The 10044-nt window shown below is 43.9% G+C and overlaps 1 protein-coding gene across 2 annotated transcripts in view; it reads right to left on the minus strand.

The window, feature by feature from the left end:
- osbpl1a (oxysterol binding protein-like 1A) overlaps nucleotides 1-8770 on the minus strand; it is a 205354-nt gene extending 196584 nt beyond the window's left edge. The window contains exon 1 of one of the 2 annotated variants that reach the window (XM_043687612.1): nucleotides 8558-8770. The gene's annotated coding sequence lies outside the window, so the exon portion shown is untranslated. The remainder of the gene's footprint in view (nucleotides 1-8557) is intronic. The other variant, XM_043687608.1, reaches the window with a different exon arrangement.
- Between the last annotated feature and the right edge of the window lie 1274 nt (nucleotides 8771-10044).

Consider the following 10044-nt stretch of genomic DNA (forward strand, 5'->3'; position numbering starts at 1 on the left):
GGGGGTGTATATTGGGCATATCAGAAAGAGCTTGTATCTGAGGGAGAGTCTGTGTGGGTGTGTGAGTATGTAGGGGTGTGTGCGTGTATCATGCAGTAGACTCACATGTAGTGTGACATCAACCCAAGGTACCTGGTTGGGTACCAAACATTGCTATCAGCTTCTGCACAGTTCCTCAGCGTTTTTGCATGAACCTTGGGTTCATGTCATAATGTAGGTGACCCTCCTAGCTAGCCCCCTCTAGCTTATCTCTCCACGCTTCAGGCTCTCTGCCTTTATTCCTGATGAAGGGCTTTTGCCCGAAACGTCGATTTCGAAGCTCCTTGGATGCTGCCTGAACTGCTGTGCTCTTCCAGCACCACTGATCCAGAATCTGGTTTCCCAGCATCTGCAGTCATTGTTTTTGCCTCATTTTTAGGTATGCCTGATGCTGCTCCTAGCATTCCCTCTTGCACTCTCCATTGAACCAGGGCTAATTCCCTGGCTTGATGGAAACGGTTGAGTAGGGGATATGCTGGGCCGTGAGATTACAAATTGCGCTGGAGTACAATTCTGCTGCTGTTGGTGGCCCACAGCGCCTCATGGATGCCCAGTCTGGAGTTGCTAGCTCTGTTCCTAGTCTGTCCCATTTAGCACAGTGATTGTGCCACACAACACAATGAAGGTTATTCTCTATGTGAAGACATGACTTCATCTCCACAAGGACAGTGCTGTGGTCTCTCTTATCCATACGGTCTTGGACAAAAGCATCTGCAGCCAGCAGATTGGTAAGGATTAGGACAAGTACGTTTTCCCCTCTTGTTGGCTTCCTCACCACCTGCTGGTGACCCAGTCTGGCAGCCATCTCCTTTAAGACCCGACCACCTTGATCAGTAGTACTGCTGCTGAGCCACTCTTGGTGGTGGACATTTAAATCCCCCCACCAGAGTACATTCTGTACCCTTGCCACCCTGAGTGCTTTCTCTAAGTGTTGTTCAACATGGAGGATCACCGACTCATCAGCTGAGGGAAGATGGTACTTAGTAATCAGCAGGAGGTTTCCTTGCCCATGTTTAACCTGAAGCCACAAGACGTCATGGGGTCCATAGTCAATGTTCACAACTCTCAAAGCAACTCCCTCCCGACGGTACACAACCTTGCTGCCACCTCTCCTGGGTCTGTCCTGCGGATGGGTAGGGCATATCCGGGGTGGTGATGGTGGTATCTGGGACATTGTAAGGTATGACTCTGTAAGTATGACTATGTCAGGCTGTTGCTTGACTAGTCTATGGAAGAGCTCTCCAATTTTGGGAGCAGTTACCAGCTGTTAGTGAGGAGGACTTTGCAGAGTCGACAGGGCTGTTATCATTTCTGAGATACTGGATGAGCTCAAACCTGGTAGAGGAGGAGGAATTAGGAAGGCTATCTTTAGTCAGAGGTGATATCAGGACCAGATGAGATGCATCCACGGAAGGAAATAAATTGTAGAGCTGCTGGCCATAATCTTCCAACTCTCCTCAGACAGAGGGCTAGTGCCAGAGGACTGGTGAACTGCAAAAGTTACATTCTTGTTAAAAGAGTGGAAACAAAAGCCCAAAAATTGGCTGAATTTAACCGGATCACTCAGCAAATGGAGAGAAACCAATAAGGATTCCCTGAGTAATTCATGGTGTCTGGAGTGAATGCTGAGGACTCCCAGAACAGCTCCCTCCAGATTTTATACCACTGTTGTGCACCTCTGCTGAGTTTGGCAGAGAGGGAACTAACCCTGATGAATTTAACCTCAGTACTGGAAATATTTTCAAAATGATCATTTGGGACAAAAGTAACAGTCACTTGAACCAATATGCATTGATTTAGTAAAGTCAACATGAATATGTTCAGGACAAATCATTGACTTGATCAAGTTGTTTGACATTCGGACAGTGTGTGCTGGAGAAGGCCAGGATCTCGGGCACATACCTATTCTTGTCCAAAACGTCCTGGTCCCTTCTAGTTGCTGGTTGTACCATTTGAAACTTTTCAGGTATAAGTCTGTTCGCCGCATTTAATCCTCGAAGTGACCCAACAATACAACTCCAAAACAAATCTAAGATATTCCCTACTCTAATGGGGAATTCCCGAATTCATCAGGGACTTCATAATTTAGGGAACAGGAAAGCACATCCCTCATGTTTTATATTATAGAAGCTCACAGTACCAAAGGTGGCCATTCAGCTAATCGTACCTGTTCTGACTCTTGGAAAGAACTCTACAATTAGTCCCAATATCTTTGTCCTTTCCCAGTAGCCCTGTAAATATTTCCTTCAAGTATTTATCCATTTCCATTTTGCAAGTTATTATTTAATCTGTTTCAGGCCCTTTCTGGCACTGTGTTCCATATCAAAAATACTTCTACCTCAGTATCAATGTTGAACACCCTCTGTTAAATATCCCCTTAACTCTCCCTGCTCTAAGGAAAATAACCCCAGCTTCTCCAGATGAACTGAAGTCCTTCATCCCTGGTATTGATTTTGCACAGATGGCAGGAGAGCAGTAAGTAAAGCACAGAATGGTCTCGGCTTTATTAACAGGGGCATAGGAGTGTAAGAGTGAGGAGGTGGTGTTGAACTTGTGTAAGACACTTATCAGACCTCCGGTGAAGTACGGTGTACATTTGTGGGTGCCACGTTATCAGAAAGGTACGAATGCATTGAGGAGAGAGTGCAGAAGTGATTTACAAATTGGATCCAGGGATGAGAAACTTCAGTGAGGCGGAGAGACTGAAGTAGTTTAGAGTATTCACTTTGGAAATAAGGCAGCTGACAGAAGATTTGATAGAGGCTTTCAAAACCATGAACTGACTAGATAAACTAGATAGAGTCAAGCTATTCCCACTACTCATCAAATCTATAGTCTCTCGTTTGTTTTAAGTGAAGTGTGATGGGAGAAAACCACCTTTTCACCCAGCGAGTAGTTAGGATGTGGAGTGCACTGCCTGGGAATGCGGAGGAGACATGTTCAATCCAAGCATTCGAGAAGAATGCTTGCCTTCATTGCTCAGACCTTTGAGTGTAGAGTTGGGATAGGCGAAAGTGAGGACTGCAGATGCTGGAGATCAGAGTCTAGATTCGAGTGGTGCTGGAAAAGCACAGCAGGTCAGGCAGCATCCGAGGAGCAGGAAAACCAACATTTCGGGCAAAAGCCCTTCATCAGGAATGAGGCTGGGAGTCTCCGGGGTGGACAGCTCTCTCCTGATGAAGGGCTTTTGCCCGAAACGTCGATTCTTCAGCTCTTATAGAGTTGGGATGTTATGTTGAGGTTATACAGGACGTTGGTGAGGCCTCTTTTGGGGTACTGTGTCCAGTTCTGGTTCCCTGTAATCAGAAGAATATTATTAAGCTTCAGAAGAGATTTACCAGACCTGGATGGGAATGGAAGGTTGTGTTCTAGGGAGAGGTTGGATAAGCTTTCTTCATTGGAGTGTAGGAGGTTGAGAGTTGACCTTATAGAGGTTTATGAAATCATGAGGGGTGAATGGCGAGTGTCTTTTCCTTACGGTGGGGAAATTTCAAGACTAAGGGGCATATTTTTAAGGCAAGAGGAGAAAGATTTTAAAAAGACGTGAGAGGCCGTTTTTTTCTTAAACACAGAGAAAGAGTCGTTCGTGTATGGAATAAACTTGTAGAGGAAATGATGGATATGCATACAGTTACAAAATTTAAAAGACATTTAGATAAGTACATGTACAGGAAATGTTTGGAGGGATATGGGCCAAGTGCAGGCAGGAGGGACTAGTTTACTTTGGGATTAGGGTCAGCATGGACTGGTTGGACAGAGAGGTCTGTTTTCAAGCTGAATGACTCTAGGACTCCAAGAAGATCATTTGGATAGAAATAGTGTGGGGAACAATATGGGGAAAATGCAGGAGATTGGTAGCAGTTACTAAACACTGTGATGGCACAATGGGCCCCATTACAATTTTGTGAACTCCTCCCAGATCTCGATGTTCCTCCTAACACCTCCAGCTGGATCTTGATCAGGGATTGCTAGAAATGTAGTACAGGTTACCTCCATTATCACTTCCAGCCCAGAGCTGTCCGAGATCTTGACACACAACTAATTCGGAATCCCTGATGTTAGTCTCTCTATCACTGGCGACTTGGCCTTCAGCTGCCTGGGCCCCAAACTGTCGACCCACCCGGTCTTTCAGACACTATCTCAAGTCTACCTCTTTAACCAAATTTTTGGTCATACGTCATACTTGGTTTTAGAATCGCTGCTGTGAACAATCTTGGCACGTTTCATTATATTAAAGGCACTATGAAACAATAAGTTGTTTTTTTTTTAAGTTTTGTATTCTACACCTCTATTTATAAAGCCCTGGATCCTCAATGTTGTAACAGGATTCCTTCAGAGCTGGTTTGCAGCCCGTTTACAGCAATTCTGCCAAGTGAAATTTCACTTCCCTAGGTTTAAACTTGTGCAATTATTACATCATAACACAACAATGCCACAACGCTCAGAACACACATTTCACACAATTTACCAGAAATAAGCAACCTCTGACTACGTTATTCATATTCCACAATGTTTCCCCTCGTGGGACAGTGTAGGACCAAAGAGCATCATCTCAGAATAAGGGGTCACACATTTAAGACAGAGATGAGGAGGAATTTCTTCTCTCAGAGAGGAGTGAATCTGTGGAATTCTTTCCCACAGAGGGCTGTCGAGGCTGGGGCATCGAGTATATTCAAGGTTGAGGCAGTCAGGTCTTTAAATTAGGAAGGGGAATCGAGGGTGATGGGGAAAAGGCAGGAAAGTGGAAGTGGGGATTCTCAGAGTAGTCATTGGACAGTAGAGCATACCTGATGGCCTGGATGGTCTAATTCTGCTTATGAAAAGGTGGGGGGTGGGATTGAGTCAGAAATTCTTGAAACATTAAGCAGCATTTAGATATTTACTTGCACTGTCATAGTCTCCACAGCCACGGGCCATATGCTGGAAAATGGGAGTGCTGTAGCCAGATCGTTGTTGACCAGTACAGATTTGATGGAACAAATGGCCTGATGCAGGTTGAGGGAGTCCAGCAATGGAAAAGATGCCGTTTTACAGATGCGGCATTAACCCAACGGCACGTTTAAGGGATCTAAGACGTCCACCAACATTCTCCTCAGTGAGAACTGCAGTTCTTCCTAGTGCCCTGGCTAATCAAGTTTTATCCTATACTAAACTTGATTGGGTCATGTCATACTGCTGCATGAAAGCCGACTGTGCATTATTTAGCTGCTAGTTCCTGTACTGAAACATTAAACTTCTGGATACCAAGATGTGCTGACATCATAAAAATATATTAGAAATGCAAGTCTTGGGGAGTCAAATACACAAGCCTCCAAACAATTTATTTCTAATGTTTCTCATCCATTGCCTTCTAATGCAGTTCCAGAGGAACTGGAGAACACTGAACACTTACAAACCCAGACGTTAAGATTGTCCTCCACTGTAAACAATCTTCAGTTCAACCAGTCACACTGACACCAGGAGGTAGATCTGGCGGCAGCAATAACAGTGAACTATTATTCGTTGTAACAAAGTAAATCAGAGGGCTGCTTGCACAGAAGCACACACACCATTAAATGTGGAAATCAAAGCCTGCTGTCTGCGTTCCTTTGATCCTCCACAAAATAACCTTCGCCAGTTTCTCACAGGGAGACTCAATGTTCACACCTGTCCTCACCTGCCACATACCCAGACTGTTAGAAAAGATTTGGGTTGCTTTATTCAAACTTTTAACAAAGTTTTTCCCACTTTTTCTTTTCATAGGATGGGAGCCTCAGTGGCAAGGCCAGCCTTTGTTGCCTATCCCTAATTGCCCCCCTTGAACTGAATGACTTGCACAGCCATTCCAGACAGCAGGTAAGAGTCAACCACATGACTGTCGGTCTGGAGTCACATGTATGTCAGACTAGGTACGGATGACAGATTTCCTTCCTTAAAGGACATGAACCAAATGGGCTTTTACGATTCTATGAACTATGAGGAGTAGGCCATTCAGCCTGCTCCACCATTCAATAAGATCATGCCTTGATGAGGATCATTGATTGTTGCCTCAACTCCACGTTTGACTCATCTTTTAGACAAGAACCGATCTACCTCAGCCTTAAAAAAAACAATCAATCAATAACACAGCTGCAACCACTCTCCAGGGAAGAGTTCCTAAGATGCACGACACTCTGGGGAAAAAAACAATTTTCCACGTCTGTTTTAATCCTTTATTTTTTTAAACCTTGTGCCCATTAGGCACAGATTTTCCTGCAAGGTAAAACACCCCTTCTGAGTTCACCCTGTGAAATCCCCTCAGGATTTTACGTGTCTCAAGAAGATCATCTCTCAATCTTCTAAACTGCAATGGATACAGGCCCAGCCTGTTTAACCTTTCCTGGTAACATCTTCATTCCAGGAATCAGTCAAATGAACCTTCTCTACTCTTGACTTCCAGACAATTATAACCTTTCATTAAATAAGGAGACCAAGCAAGCAGATGAGGTCTCACCAATGTCACATACAATTGTAGCAAAACTTCACACTATCAGACAATAGTTGGGGGTTGAGTACAGTCATAAATCCTTCTGACTAGTCTTAAATAAAAAGCATAAATTGCCGCTGGTCATACATTATAACAAACATTCAAATAACCAGAAACTTACTGCACAATACCTGAAACTTATCAAATCCAAATTAGGGGTGAAGACAAGTCACAAGAGTCCAGTAATTGACCAGAATCCAGAGAAGGAGCATTCAGTTCCAGTGGTCTCTCATGACTTGTCCTCACTCCTAATGCAGATGGAAACACAAAAGGGGGGCAGACAGTTGGGTGACATGACCCACTGCACAGGCCTACTGATGCCTATCTTAGCCAGGCCCAGGATCATGCCCGAAACGTCGATTCTCCTGCTCCTTGGATGCTGCCTGACCTGCTGCGCTTTTCCAGCCACACATTTTCAGGCCCAGGATCAGGCCTACAAGGAAATTCACCCCAATCTGCCCATTGCACTTCGCTTGATGTGCCCATACATCAGGAGTGTGGGGGCTGAAGTGCAAGAAACAATTTAAAACCAGTCCCATTAAATAACTAAACAGGGGCAGAAAATTAAACTCTAAGTAACAGCAATCCTAATTTCTCCAAGCCACAGACTCTGCAGGTGTCTGGCACTTGGTGAAGCTACTTCTGAACCCAAACCCAAAACTCTTGGTCAGAGGTTGAACAGACTGGGGTTGTTTTCACTGGAATAGAAAAACTGAGGGAGGACATGATTACAAAATTATCAGGAGCATTGATAGAATGGAAAGGAAGGAACTTTTCCTCTTAATGGAGGGATCAATGAATGGGACATAGATTTTAGGGAAGGGGCACGTGAGGAAAACACATCACTCAGGAGTCTAGAACTCACTGCCTATAAGGGTGGTAGAGATAGAAATCTTCAGAATATTTGAGTCGTATTTAGGTGTGCATTTGCAATGCTCAGGCCTACAAAGCTATAGGTCAAATGCTGGACAATGGGATTAGAATTATTAGGTGGTTGTTTTTGACTAATGAGACTAGGGGCCTTTTTCAGCACTGTAGATCTCTGTTGACTGCAATGAAAGAATCCCCAAATATTGTTTCTTTACACTAGCAAAGCAAAACTCACAACCTGCTGCAATGGGATTTGAACTCAAAGTCTAGTTCTTAAATGTTAAAAATCACACAACACCCAGTGATAGTCCAACAGGTTTATTTGCAAGTACTAGCTTTCAGAGCACTGCTCCTTCATCAGATGGTTGTTGAGTATAAGATCATAAAACAACGAATTTATAGTAAAAGTATAGTGTGATGTAACTGATAACCATCTGTTGAAGGAGCAGCACTCTGAAAGCTAGTGTGCTTCCAATTAAACTTGTTGGACTATAACCTGGTGTTGGGTGATTCTTAACTCTGAGAAATTAGACTCAGAGATAAGTTACAGCATTGAGGAAGCCGTTCAACCTCAAACTGGTTCTGGGGAAGAGCATGTGAACTTATCTACTCCCTACACTTGCTGCTGTAGCCCTCTAAATGTTTTCTTAGAGTATTTATTCAATTCCCTCTTGAAAGCCACTAGTGAACTACACATGAACCACTCCGCGTGAATTTAAAAAGAACCCTTTTACTTATGTCACCTGTGGGTACTGCCCCATTCGCTTTAAATTTAAAAGGGATCCTCCACTTCCTCTTCTGTATGGATGCCTCATGCTTTTGAAACCATCAAATTCAGTGCAGGTTTAATGCCGACCCCAGGCTCTATCACAACGGGGAGGAGGTCACTCACACAGACACAATAAAAACAAACTTTCCCGTCTGCAAGCAATACTGCACGAGCTGGCAAATAACAAAAGGAGAACTCATACCCCACCAATTCACAACCGAGACCCACCCTGGGCTTTGTTGTGACTCTGACACACACACACACAAAGAGGAGGAGCGTTTGTTTTCAGATCGACTGATGATAACTGCAAATAAAAACAAAACTATTTCACTGCAATGACAGCATCACACAGTTCTAATCTTGCTGTGTTTTACCTGCTCCAACAAGACCACGGTTACCACAACAGCGGCCGCCAACACCGAGTTCCAATGGAATGTTGTCCCGGGAGCGCGTGACTACAATGTAACAATTTCAGCCAATGTAACAATTCCAGCCAATGTAACAATTCCAGCCAATGTAACCAACACAGGGGTTCCCCCGCGAGAGGGAGTTCCTGCTCACAGCACAACACCGAGAGCCCCACAGGACAAACCTCCAAACAGCAGGCCAGACTACATTACCCCCCCCACCCCCAATCCCACTGCAGGCACCCCCATACTGCCTTGAATCTCTCACCGGACATCCGGGCGGAGGAAGGAACCAGGGAGTTACAATCATCAAAAATAAAAAAATAACCACGTGTTAAAAGTTCCGATGGTCTGAAGTTAGGGGTTTAGGATCCGCGGCGTTTCGGATTATTTGCTAACGAGGTGGTGGAATCGAAAAAGCTGTCTCGACGCTGTTAAGAACATGGGGGTGCATTTTTAAAGTGAAAGGCGGGGTTTGTAGGAGATTTGAGAAAAAAAATGTTTTCACCCGTTTCACGCATTACATGGGAGGGTAGTTGAGGCAGAATATCTCACAACCTTTTAAAAAATACTTTAATGAGCATTTAAAGTGTCGTAACATTAAAGGCTATGGCAGGTGGGAGTAGTGTGGTATGCTTTTAGCAGAAGCAGACTCGTTGTCCGAGGAGCCTTTTCTCTACTGTACCATTCTACAATTCTTAAACGAATCCAAAATATTGCGGCTGTCGGAAATCTAAAGTGATAACAGAAAATGCTGAGAAACTCAGAAAATCAAGGATCTGAAGAAATGTTATTTTGTACTCGAAATGCTCACCCCACTTCGGAGTCCACAGATGCTGCTGGACCCACTGAGACCCTTCAGTTATTTCTCTTTTTAGATCTGCCTGCACTATACTGATAACGTCACAGTCAAAAATCACACACCAGGTTAAAGTCCAACAGGTTTATTTGGAAACACGAGCTTTCGGAGCGCCGTTTCTTCATCAGGTGGTTGTGGATCATGCTCACAGAATTTACTGTTTACCCAAAGGAGTCCAGGGTCATAGAGATGTGATACAGCAAATAATCTTAGATTAAAACTTCCATCTTTTAGAATGGGATATGCTGGTTTCTGTTCTTTGATGTGTAAATTCCAGAACTTCTTTTAAATTACATTCTCAAGATTGTTCAGCTTTTTAAACAGTAGGTGTGAAGTGTGTCTGTCCCAATGCTATGTCAGAATGTAAAATAGCTTTGCAGAGTTTTACACAGATTCATGCAGTTTTTGAGCAAAATAAAATGTAATTCTGCAAAAACAAATTCACCGCATAAGCTTATATGTGCACACATGTCAGAGTGTGCATCTGAGTGTGTGGGTGTCATAGAGTCATAGAGATGTATAGCATGGAAACAGACCCTTCGGTCCCACCCGTCCATGCCAACCAGATATCCCAACCCAATCTAGTCCCACCTGC

Source organism: Chiloscyllium plagiosum, chromosome 4 (genome assembly GCF_004010195.1).
Source record: "Chiloscyllium plagiosum isolate BGI_BamShark_2017 chromosome 4, ASM401019v2, whole genome shotgun sequence".
NCBI lineage: Eukaryota > Metazoa > Chordata > Chondrichthyes > Orectolobiformes > Hemiscylliidae > Chiloscyllium > Chiloscyllium plagiosum.